The following is a 13007-nucleotide window of genomic DNA, read 5'->3' as shown; positions in this document are numbered from 1 at the left end:
ATTGTTAGCACAATACATATAATCTTGGCATTATGAAACTGCCCAATGAACTGTATAAGCCATGGGTCTTAATTAAGGCAGATTGGCTAATAAGGACAAGGCTTGGTGACTGCAGCAACACCTTTTGATGGCTTTTGCCCAGGTGTCAATGACTCATCACAGATATAACACTGCAGGTAGAAGTTTTACTTCTCTTGACCTCCACACATAATGCTTTGCAACTAAGTAGGTCCAAATATTTAGCAGCCAGCGATCAAGCGTTGTACATGCATGTGTGAATCGGCTTAGCAAAAAAAGCTGGTTCCTTGCTGCATAATGCTGTAACACAGGGCAAGATTACACACATGTAGTTTTTGCAGAACTTTCTAACTACCAGGCTAGAAAAATCTGCAGTGCTATGTTTAGACACTATAACTGTGCCCCACCCCTGGTAATCTTCCTACCATTGGCAAAGAATACAGTCAGTGCCAGAAATATTGGAAAGGAAACACACCCAGATGGGAGCAAAGTCAGGACTTTCAGCTGTAATTCAAGGGGTTTGACAAAAGTGGGGCACTAACCATTCAGGAAGTACAGCCAGTGGCATACACACACCCCCATCATTGGTGGCTCATAAGTAATGGAATGAATGGCTGACAAGCAGCTGCATGGCCAGGTGTGGCCTGTTTCCTGGGTACCCCATGACCGATCAAGCAGATAAAAGGCCTGGAGGTGGTTCTGAGTGTTACATTTGCATTTGGTAGCTGTTCACTGGAACTCCCAACATGAGGTCCAAAGAGGTGTCCATGCGAGTGAAGGAGGCCATCATTAGGCTGAGGAAACAAAATAAACCCATCAGAGAGATAGCAAAAACAGTGGGAGTGGCCAATACAACAGTTTGGAATATCCTGAAAAAGAAGGAATTAACTGGCAAGCTCAGTAACAGCAAAAGGCCTGGAAGACCACGGAAGACAACTAAAGTGGATGACCGCAGAATTTTGCTCGTGGTGAAGAGAAACGCTCTTGCGAAGGTAGGCATGTCATTGTCAACATCTACAGTCAAGAGACGGCTTTATGAATGTAAATACAGAGGCTTCACAACAAGGTGCAAACCACTGGTAACGCTCAAGAACAGACAGGCCAGATTAGCCTTTGCCAGCAAACACCTAAAAAAGCCTGCCCAGTTCTGGAATAAGATTCTTTGGACTGATGAAACCAAGATTAACTTGTACCAGAATGATGGGAAGAGAAAAGTATGGAGAAGGAAAGGAACAGCTCATGATACAAAGCATACCACATCATCTGTCAAACATGGTGGAGGCAGTGTTATGGCATGGGCATGTATGGCTGCCAATGGAACTGGGTCACTGGTGTTTATTGATGACCTGACTGCTGATAAAAGCAGCAGGATGAATTCTGAAGTGTATAGGGCTATACTTTCTGCTCAGATTCAGCCAAATGCTGCCAAACTGATAGGACGCCGCTTCATCTTGCAGCTGGGTAATGACCCCAAACATACAGCAAAAGCTACCCAAGAGTTTCTCCAGGCAAAGAAGTGGGATGTTCTTCAATGGCCAAGTGAGTCACCTGATCTCAACCCAATAGAGCATGCTTTTCACTTACTGAAGACAAGACTGAAGGCAGAAAGACCCACAAACAAGCAGCAGCTGAAGGCAGCTGCAGTGAAGGCCTGGCAAAGCATCTCAAGGGAGGAAATTCAGCATTTGGTCATGTCCATGGGTTCCAGACTTCAGGCAGTCATTGACTGCAAAGGATTTTCATCCAGGTATTGAAGGTGATCCTTAAGTTTGAAATGATGTTTGTTTGTTCCGTTACTTATGAGCCACCAACGATGTGTATGTGTGTATGCCACTGGCTGTCCTTCCTGAATGGTTAGTGCCCCACTTTTGTCAAACCCCTTGAATTACAGCTGAAAGTCCTGACTTCGCTCCCATCTGGGTGTGTTTCCTCTCAGCTTCAGTGTGGTGGTGTACAGAGGCCAACTGCCAAAATAGTTATCCTTGTTCCTTGTTCTGGCCCTGACTGTAGTTTGCAAATAAGAACATTGCAAATGTCCTTATAGGGGATTATCACATTGAACTCATAATGAGCGTTAATATGATGCATGGGGAAATAGCTCTCCCAGGCACACACCCTTCTGCTACTAATACATAGTTTCTCTTGTATACAACAAAGTTTCTGTCGGATTCATAGACCTTGATTTTGTACAGGCACCCAGGTGGAAGGATTTTTTTCAAGATTGTTCCAGATGTACACAGCTACGTTCTCTGTTGTGCTGAAGAATGAACAGAGGGGTTGGTGAGGAAAAGGAATAGAAGTCAGGAGATTAAACAAGTTTTTGTACAAAGGTAGCACTATTTACAAATCTGTCTCAGTATACACCCATTGCTTCTTGTCTGTGACTTTAAATCAAGTCTCTATAGACTCTGCTCTGATGTAACCTTTGTCTGAGCCAGGAAAAGTGGATAAGGCACCTGATGTCTCAAAACTGGGATTCTGACAACACAACCCAGGTACTTTCTGGGCCACTGCGGCAGCTTGCTGGAAGAGGGAGTTGTCAGCCTGCTCTTTACTGTGCTTCCGTACTTATGCAGCAGGCCAGTAGGTGGCACTGCAGCTTCTATTCAACAGCAGTCAGCTGATCCCCAAAGGGCCAATTGGGTTCCATTTGGCTCTATATAACAGAAGCCCCTGGCTTGGCTCTCCAGTCTGAACAACTTGTTCCTTGGGTGAAGATCAGCTGTTCTGAATTCCCATAGCTGTTTGGTGCTTATTTAGCCTCAACTGTCACCCCTGATAGACCTCTATAAAGTACACCTATTTTGTATTGCTTATTTAGGAAAGGGATATGAGTTATATTTTAGATTTCTACTCCCAACAGCCCCAGCCAGCATGGCCAATGGTCAGGAATGTTGGGAGTTGTGGTCTGGAGGGCACCAGGTTGGAGAAGAGTGCTCTATACTCTTAAGGACTAGAAACTTTGCAGTTTTTCTTTAAAGAGCAGATTTAGGGATGGTGAAAAGCTTCTTGGAATACAGAAGCAGCCCTGCCTAAATAGGACTTTAGCTATTACAGAGGTAGTGGGCAGGGAAAGAGGGTCAATGGAGTTGGTCGTAGAATGGCCTTTCACGGCACACTGCATATCTGTACAGACCTTCCTAGTCTCCTGCCTATGCACCCCTACTACGCAAATAGGTCTCTAAATTCTTATTTAGACGTCTTATTTAGAGACCAAATAAGTCTTTGAATTCACATAAAATGATTATGATAATAATAAAAATAGCTTAAATATTAGTGAACAATTCTTATGCAAAAATTCAGATTTCTATTTGGAGTCAATGGGCCTCCCTGGATATATGAGTTTGAATCCCAGCTCCGTCTTGATTAGCCAAGAGGGTTTGGGCATATGAGTCTCTCTCTTTGACTTCAGTTACCCCAGCTGTAAAGTCGAATTATAAATGGCCTACTCTGCCTGCAGAAATTTCTCACTGAAATTATTTAATAGTGGTTAAATGATGATGGAGAAGAGATCCTGGCCTTCCTCTCTGTGACAACCTTTCAAGTCCTTGAAGAGCGCTATCCTGTCTCCCCTCAGTCTTCATTTCTCAAGGCTAAACATGCCCATTCTTTCAGTCTCTCCTCATAGGGCTTTGTTTCCAGTCCCCTGTTCATCTTTGTTGCCCTCCTCTGAACCCTCTCCAGTTTGTCTGCATCCTTCTTAAAATGTGGTGCCCAGAACTGGACACAGTACTCCAGATGAGGCCTAACCAGTGCTGAGTAGAGGGGAACTAGTACTTCCCAGCATTTGGAAGCTATGCTTCTATTAATGCAGCCCAAAAGAGCATTGGCCTTTTTTGCAGCCACATCACATTGTTGGCTCATATTCAGCTTGTGATCGACAACAATTCCAAGATCCTTCTCACTTGTAGTGTTGTGGAGCCACATATCCCCCATCTTGTACCTGTGCATTTGGTTTCTTTTTCTCCTAGGTGCAGAACTTGGCATTTATCCCTATTAAATTTCATTCTGTTGTTTTCTGCCCAGCACTCCAGTCTATCCAGATCACTTTGAATTTTGTTTCTGTCCTCCAAAGTATTAGCTATCCGGCCCAATATTGTGTCATCTGCAGATTTGATCAGCATTCCCTGCACCTCCTCTTCCAAGTCATTAATGTTGAAGAGCACTGGGCCCAGGACTGAGCCCTGCGGTACCCCGCTTGTTACCTCTGCCCAGTTTGAGAAGATCCCATTGATAAGCACTCTTGGAGCCCGATTCTGTAGCCAACTGTGGATCCACCGGATCGTTGTTTCATCTAGCCCACTTTGAGCTAGTTTGCTCATCAGGATCTCATGGGGCACTTTGTCGAAAGCTTTGCTGAAGTCGAGGTATATGATGTCTACAGCATTCCCACAGTCCACAAGGGAGGTTACCCAATCCAAAAATGAGATCAGATTCATCTGGCAGGATTTGTTCTTGAGAAATTCATGTTGGCTTCGAGTAATCACTGCATGGTTTTCAAGGTGCTTACAGATGGATTGCTTTATCATCTGCTCCAGAATTTTCCCAGAGATTGATGTCAGACTGACTGGTCTGTAGTTCCCAGGTTCCTCCTTTTTACCCTTTTTGAAGATAGGGACAACATTAGCCCTCCTCCAGTCATCTGGCACTTCACCTGTCCTCCATGATTTCTCAAAGAGAATAGACAATGGTTCTGAGAGTTCTTCGGCCAGTTCCTTTATTACTCTAGGATGCAGTTCATCTGGCCCTGGAGATTTGAACTCATTCAAAGTAATTTGGTATTCCTTGACCTACGACTATCGATCTCAAACTGCAATCCTGCCCCTTCAGCCTGTACTTCACCTTTGCCAGGGGGGTCATAGACCCTCTTTTGGGAGAAGACTGAGCCAAAGTAGGAACCTCTGCCTTTTCTTTGTCATCTGTTATCATTTTGTCAACCTTATTTAATAGCTGAACCACCATTTCTTTCCTCTGTCTTTTACTATGCACGTATCTGAAGAAAGCTTTTTTGTTGCTTTTAGCATCCCTCGCTAACCTCAGCTCGTTCTCAGCTTTAGCCTTCCTGACGCCATCCCTGCAATTCTGTGCTACCTGCCTGTACTCTTCCTTTGTTGCTTGGCCTTCCTTCCACTTCCTATATGTGTCCTTTTTTGTTTTCAGGTCATCCCTAAGCTTTTTGTGAAGCCACATTGGCTTCTTCTGTTGTCTTCCTCCTTCTCTTCTTGTTGGAATTTTTGTAATTGTGCCTTGAGAATTTCCTTTTTTAAAAGCTCCCACCTGTCTTGGACTCCTTTTCTCATTAGAGTCGCTTGCCATGGGACCTTACTGATCGTTGTTCTGAGTTTATTAAAATCAGCTTTCCTAAAATCCAGAGTACGCGTTTGACAACACTCGGCTTTTGCTTCCCTTAAAACCCAGAACTCAAGTATAACATGGTCGCTTTCCCCCAGAGTTCCTGTAAGTGCTACTTTATCCACTAAGTCATCTCTGTTGGTTAGGATCAAGTCAAGGATAGCCAATCCTCTAGTTCCTTCCTCTACTTTCTGTAGGAGGAAGTTATCCACCACACAAGTCAGGAATTTCCTGGAGGGACCATGTTTTGCAGAATTTCTCTCCCAACAAATATGGGGGAAATTGAAGTCCCCCATTACTACTACATCATGGTTCCTTGAAATATTGGCTATTTGCTTTTCAAAAGTTTCATCCTTGTCTTCTCCTTGATTGGGTGGCCGGTAGTAGACTCCGACCACCAGGTTCCTTTTATTCTTTGCTCCATTTATTTTGATCCAGATGCTCTCAGTGGGGCTGCCAAGCTCATCCTCCTGTATTTCTGTGCAGAGATATGTATTTTTCACATATAGTGCAACCCCACCTCCCTTTCTGTTCCTCCTGTTCTTTTTGAACAAATTATATCCTTCAATTGCTGTATTCCAGTCATGAGAGTCATCCCACTGAGTCTCAGTTACACCTAAAAAAGGTAAAGGTGTCCCCAACCAGTCGTGTCCGACTCTAGGGTGCGGTGCTCATCCCCGTTTCTAAGCCGAAGAGCCAGCGCTGTCCGAAGACGCTTCCGTGGTCATGTGGCCGACATGACTGAACACCGAGGTGCACGGAATGCTGTTACCTTTCCCGCCAAGGCGGTACCTATTTATATACTTGCAATTTCTTGCTTTCGAACTGCTAGGTTGGCAGAAGCTGGGACTGAAGACGGGAGCTCACTCCGTCACGCAGCACTCGGGTCTCGAACTGCTGACCTTCCAGTCTGCAGTTCAGCATCTTAACCACTAAGCCGCCGCAGCCAGTTACACCTATCAAGTCATAATTTCCCTCTTGTATTAGGAGTTCAAGGTCATTCTGTTTGTTTCCCATAGTCTGGGCATGAGTATATAGACATCGAAGACCATGTGCTTCATAGTCTGGCTTTCTTCCTACATGTGTCTGAAGACTATTATTGGGCACTATTAGAGCTGTTCTCTCCGTTGTGGTGCATGAGCCTTCGTCCATTGTTACCCCCAACTTTACATCTCCCTTCCCCATAGGATTCAGTTTAAAGCCCTCCTGATGAAGTTCTTCATGCTGTGGCCAAACACATTCTTCCCAGCCTTTGTGAGGTGCAACCTGTCCCTTGCCAATAGCCCATCTTCCAGGAAGTATAGCCCGTAGTCCCAGAATCCAAATCTCTCTCGTCGGCACCACCTTCGTAGCCAGTCATTCACCCGGAGTATTTTTCTTTCCCTTTCTATCCCTCTTCTGACTACTGGAAGGATGGATGAGAAAACAATCTGGGCCCCAAAGTTCTTGAGTTTCCTTCCCAAAGCTTCAAAGTCTGACGTGATTTCTTCATAGCTCTGCTTTGCGGTATCATTTGTTCCCACATGGATGAGAAGAAAGGGATACCTGTCAGTGGGCTTTATGAGTGCAGGCAGCCTTTCAGTCACGTCTCTAATCCATCCTCCCGGAAGACAACATACCTGGCGAGTCCACGGGTCTTTGCAACATATCCTGAATCCTTGACTCCTCTGGTGATATCATTCACCCCACCCCACCCAAGCTCATGGTGCCTCTCTCCATGCAGAGAGAAGTGTGGAGTTCCACAGCATATGTCTCCTTTGTGTGCCATGTGGTGTCCCAGTCAAGATGGTGAGCAGGATGTGAAGTCTCTCTTGGCCACTGTCTTTAGGAGCGGCTCCTCCAGGCGCTTGCTGAGCCAGGAGCCTCCTTTGTGTGCTGCTTGCAATCCCAATTCAGACAGCATGGAGCGAGCAAAGGGAACCAGTGATCAGAGATGATAGCGGGGATCCCTCTCCCTGCAGAAAGGGGGAGGGGCTTCAGAGGAAAACTTCCACAGGCTAGATGCAAAACCTCCACAGGCCACATTTGGCCCATGGGCCAGGGGTTCCTCATCCCTGGTATATGGGGAAGAGTCTCCTGTACAAATTCTAAGACATGGGTAGGTTTATTTGGCTCCTACCTCTGTATGAACGCCAGTTGGTTCATCCCCATTCTGAAGAGGATAAGGACTGCTCTTGATGATTCAGACCCGCATCCCTTGAGTCTAGTATTCTGTTTCAAATAATGGTCAGCCAGATGCCTTTAGCAGCTCATAATCAGGGCATGTAGGTGAAAGGCCTTGCCCTGTGCCTTGCCCCTGCCATCTGCTCCTGCTAGAGAGGCCGGCTGAAGTTCCATTCAGCTATCATGCAATGGCCATGCTGCCTGGGGGATGGCCAATATATTTGGAGGGTACCAGGTTGGGGAATGCATGCTGGTCCAACCTCGGGGTGGCCATAAGGAACCTCTGGATCTCCTGGTAGATCTCTTGGTGATTTGCAGTAGATCAGCAAGAATGTCTGGCTGCTAATTATGTACCAAAAGCAGCCACAAAACGATTCCCCTAAATTAGGCAGCCAAAATGGAAAAAAGCTTGGGAGGAGCATTTTTCATGTGCAGAAGTTCTGTGAGTTCCATTCAGTCCTGGTACTCCAAACAAATTCCTTGGCTCAGAATTCTTTAATTCTAAGTGCAGGTCTTGTTCACCAGGCTCCAGCGAGTGGATCTTGGGGTTCTAGTGAAACAACAACAAAGGAGATCCTGCATCCTTGATGTCTCCTCCCACCGCTGCACACCATTTAAAAGGGAAAAAAATCCCATCTGAGCCAAGGGCCATCACATCTTGTAGTGAACTTTATAACTTAATTACATGTTTTACAAAGTAGTACTTCCTTTTGTCAGTCCTAGATCTCCTTCAGCTTTAGTGGGTGACCCTGGGTTCAGGGTGGCTTAGTGGTTAAGACGCTGAACTGCTTAAGATGCTTAGTGGTTAAGACGCTGACCGGAAGGTCGGCAGGACAGCAGTTCGAGACCCGAGTGCTGCGTGATGGAGTGAGATCCAGTCCCACCTTCTGCCAACCTAGCAGATCGAAAGCATGAAATTGCAAGTAGATAAATAGGTACCGCTTCAGCAGGAAAGGTAACAGCATTCCGTGCACCTTGGTGTTCAGTCACGCCGGCCACATGACCATGGAAGCGTCTTCGGACCGCGCTGGCTCTTCGGCTTAGAAATGGAGATGAGCACCACACCCTAGAGTCGGACACGACTGGTTGGGGACACCTTTACCTTTAACTTTTTATTGGGTTCTAAAGATCCCCTTCATGGATCACTGCCTTGTGGCGAAGGGCTTGCGTAACTCAGTGAAGCCATAAGCTATGCCGTGCAGGGCCACCCAAGACGGACAGGTAATGGCAGAGAATACTGACAAAATGTGGTCCACTGGAGAAGGAAATGGCAACCCACTCCAGTATTCTTGCCAAGAAAACCCCATGGAACGTATCACAAGGCTAAAAGATATGACACCGGAAGATGAGCCCCTCAGGTCGGAAGGGGTCCAATATACTACTGGGGAAGAGCAGAGGGTATTTCCAAGTAGCGCCAGAAAGAGTGAAGTGGCTGGGCCAAAGCCGAAAGGACACTCAGCTGTGGAGGTGTCTGGTGGTGAAAAGAAAATCAGATGCTGTAGAGAACAATATTGTTTAGGAATCTGGAATGTAAGATCAATGAATCAAGGTAAGCTGGAGGTGGTCAAACAGGAGATGGCAAGATTGAACATCGACATCTTGGGAATCAGTGAACTAAAATGGACAAGCATGGGCTAATTTAATTCAGGTGACCATCAAATCTACTACTGTGGGCAAGAATCCCTTAGAAGAAATGGAGTAGCACTCATAGTCAACAAAAGGGTGGGAAAAGCAGTACTGGGGTACAATCTTAAAAATGATAGAATGATCTCAGTACGAATCCAAGGCAAACCATTCAACATCACAGTAATTCCAGTCTATGCCCCAACCACTGAGGCCGAAGAAGTTGAGGTTGATCGGTTCTATGAAGACCTACAACACCTTCTAGAACTAACACCAAAAAAAGATGTCCTCTTCATCATAGGGGATTGGAATGCTAAAGTAGGAAGTCAAGAAATCAGCGGGATAACAGGCAAGCATGGCCTTGGTGTACAAAATGAAGCAGGACAAAGGCTAATAGAGTTTTGCCAAGAGAACACGCTGATCATAGCAAACACTCTTTTCCAACAGCACAAGAGCCGACTCTACACGTGGACATCACCAGATGGTCAATATCGAAATCAGATTGATTATGTCTTTTGCAGCCAAAGATGGAGAAGCTCTATACAGTCAGTCAAAACAAGACCTGGAGCTGACTGCGGCTCAGATCATGAGCTGCTTCTTGCAAAATTTCGGCTGAAAATGAAGAACATAGGGAAAACCACTAAACCATTCAGGTATGACCTAAATCATATCCCTTATGAATATACAGTGGAGGTGAGGAATAGATTTCAGGGATTAGACCTGATAGACAGAGTGCCTGAGGAACTATGGACAGAGGTCCATAACATTGTTCAGGAGGCAGCAACTAAATTCATCACAAAGAAAAAGAAATGCAAGAAAGCAAAGTGGCTGTCTGATGAGGCTTTACAAGTAGCTGAGGAAAGAAGGGAAGCCAAAAGTAAGGGTGAAAGGGGAAGATATACCCAACTGAATGCAGAGTTCCAGAGAATAGCAAGGAGAGACAAGAAGGCCGTCTTAAATGAACAATGCAAAGAAATCGAGGAAAACAACAGAATGGGAAAGACTAGAGATCTCTTCAAGAAAATCGGAGATCTCAAGGGAGCGTTTTGTGCGAAGACGGGCATGATAAAGGACAAAGAAGGCAGGGACCTAACAGAAGCAGATGAGATTAAGAAGAGGTGGAAAGAATACATAGAAGAACTATACAGGAAAGATCTTAATGTCCCTCATAGACATGATAGTGCGGTCACTGAACTTGAGCCGGACATCCTAGAGAGTGAAGTGAAGTGGGCCTTAGGAAGCATTACTAACAACAAAGCCAGGGTAGAAGGCAGTCTTCCAGCTGAGCTATTTAAAATCCTAAAAGATGATGCTGTTAAAGTGCTGCACTCAATATGCCAACAAATTTGGAACACTCAACAGTGGCCACAAGACTGGAAAAGGTCAGTTTACATTCCAATTCCAAAGAAGGGCAGTGCCAAAGAGTGTTCAAACTACTGTACAATTGTGCTCATTTCACATGCCAGCAAGGTGATGCTCAAAATCCTACAAGCTAGGCTTCAGCAGTATGCGAACCGAGAACTACCAGAAGTACAAGCTGGGTTTCGAAGAGGCAGAGGAACTAGAGATCAAATCGCCAACATTCGCTGGATCATGGAGAAAGCAAGAGAATTCCAGAAAAACGTCTATTTCTGCTTCATTGACTACGCTAAAGCCTTTGATTGTGTGGATCACAACAAACTGTGGCAAATTCTGAAAGAGATGGGGGTACCAGACCACCTTACCTGTCTCCTGAGAAACCTGTACGAGGGTCAAGAAGCAACAGTAAGAACCAGACGTGGAACAACTGATTGGTTCAAAATTGGGAAAGGAGTACGACAAGGCTGCATATTGACTCCCTGCTTATTTAACTTATATGCAGAGTACATCATGAGAAACGCCAGGTTGGATGAATCACAGGTCGGAATTAAGATTGCCAGGAGAATTATCAACAACCTCAGATACACAGTTGATACCACCCTAATGGCAGAAAGCGAAGAGGATCTCAAGAGCCTGTTGTTGAGGGTGAAAGAGGAGAGTGCAAAAGCTGGTTTGAAACTCAACATTAAAAAAACTAAGATCATGGCATCTGGCCCCATCACTTCCTCGCATATGGAAGGGGAAGAAATGGAAGCAGTGACAGATTTTATTTTCTTGGGCTCCAAGATCACCACAGATGGTGACTGTAGCCATGAAATTAAAAGACGCTTGCTCCTTGGGAGGAAAGCTATGGCAAACCTAGACAGCATAGTAAGAAGCAGAGGCATCACCTTGCCGACAAAGGTCCGTCTAATCAAAGCTCTGGTTTTCCCAGTAGCAACGTATGGCTGTGAGACCTGGACTATAAGGAAGGCTGAGCGCCGAATAATTGATGCTTTCGAACTGTGGTGCTGGAGAAGACTCTTACGAGTGCCCTGGACTGCAAGGAGGTCAAATCAGTCCATCCTAAAGGATAGGGATGGACGAAAGTCCCTTACCTGGTCCCGCAGCTTTTTTTTGGGGGGGGAGGTGCTCCGGTTCCCCCCCCCGAAATTCTTGGCGGGTGGGGAGGCGCCCCGCTCCTCCCCGCCGAAATTCTGGCCGGGGGGGGAGCGCCCCGTCTCCCCGGCCGCGAAAGAAAAAAGTAAAGTGTAAAAAATAATAATTTAAAAAAAATGATCACGGCCTATCACGGCTGACTGAAAAGAAAAAAAAAATCGCGTACACAAATGGCGGCGCCCATGGGCGCCACCATTTGCGTACACGCTTTTTTTTCCCAAAGTCAGCCGTGATAGGCTACGTAAAGATTTACGTAGCCTATCACGGCTGACTTTGAAAATCTAGCCGTGATAGGCTCCGTAAATCTTTACGTAGCCTATCACGTGTGTTGTTTTTTTTACTTTACTTGGAAATGGCGGTGGTGGCAGCCGGTCGGAAGACCGGCCGCCGCCGAACCGCCACCGAACAGCCGCCGGGACCCGCCGCCGCGAGGGACATTCGCACGAGGTAAGTCCCATCCCGGGGGGGGGGGGGTGTCGGAGAATTTCCCCACCAATTTCGGGGGGCCAAATGCGTTGGCATTCGGCCTCCCGGAGATTCGTGGAGAAATTCTCCGACATCCCTAGGAAATCAACCCTGAGTGCTCATTGGAAGGACAGATACGGAAGCTGAAGCTCAAATATTTTGGCCACCTAATGCGAAGAGAAAACTCTCTGGAAACACTGTGATGCTGGGAAAGACTGAAGGCAAAAGGAGAAGGGGACGGCAGAGGATGAGATGGCTAGATAGCATCACTGAAATGAATATGGACTTGAGCATGCTCTGGGAGAGAGCGCAGGACAGGAAGGCCTGGCGTGCTATGGTTCATGTGGTCACGAAGAGTCGGACATGACTGAATGACTGAACAACAAAGAGCTGTAGAAAGAAAGAAATGCTTCCCACTCCACTCCGCTTGTAATTCTATGTGCCTCTGTCATCTTTCCCCCTCTCCTTAAGTCTTCTAGACTAGAAAGCCTTAAACACTTGAATCCACATGGCCTTAAGGAAGATCCAGAGCACTTCAACATCCAAATGAACGTTCTCTGCTTGTAAATGGAATAAAAGAGGCCACTCTGTATTGAACAAACATCAGATTTTAAAGGGACGGTGTTGCTCCTGCTTTCTAGACATCTCATTAGTAGCCCTTGCAAAAATGATGCATGAGAGACAAAAAGGCCTTTTTATAAAACTGTAAAAGGCAAACTGGATTTCCTGATCCTCAGAGATCTATTAGAAAGATGGATGGCAGTTGATGTGACTGGGGATTTACCTTCCTAATTGCTGAGCCAGGGAGGAGCTGCCAAACCGGCTCCAGGTGTGTGGCTGAGTAGGGTGGGGGTTGTGCCAAGGTGGTG

This window comes from Heloderma suspectum, chromosome 6 (genome assembly GCF_057233095.1).
Source record: "Heloderma suspectum isolate Gila_16-S chromosome 6, 16-S_ref, whole genome shotgun sequence".
NCBI lineage: Eukaryota > Metazoa > Chordata > Lepidosauria > Squamata > Helodermatidae > Heloderma > Heloderma suspectum.
The sequence above is the reverse complement of the archived record's forward strand: the minus strand, read 5'-3'. Positions refer to the sequence as shown.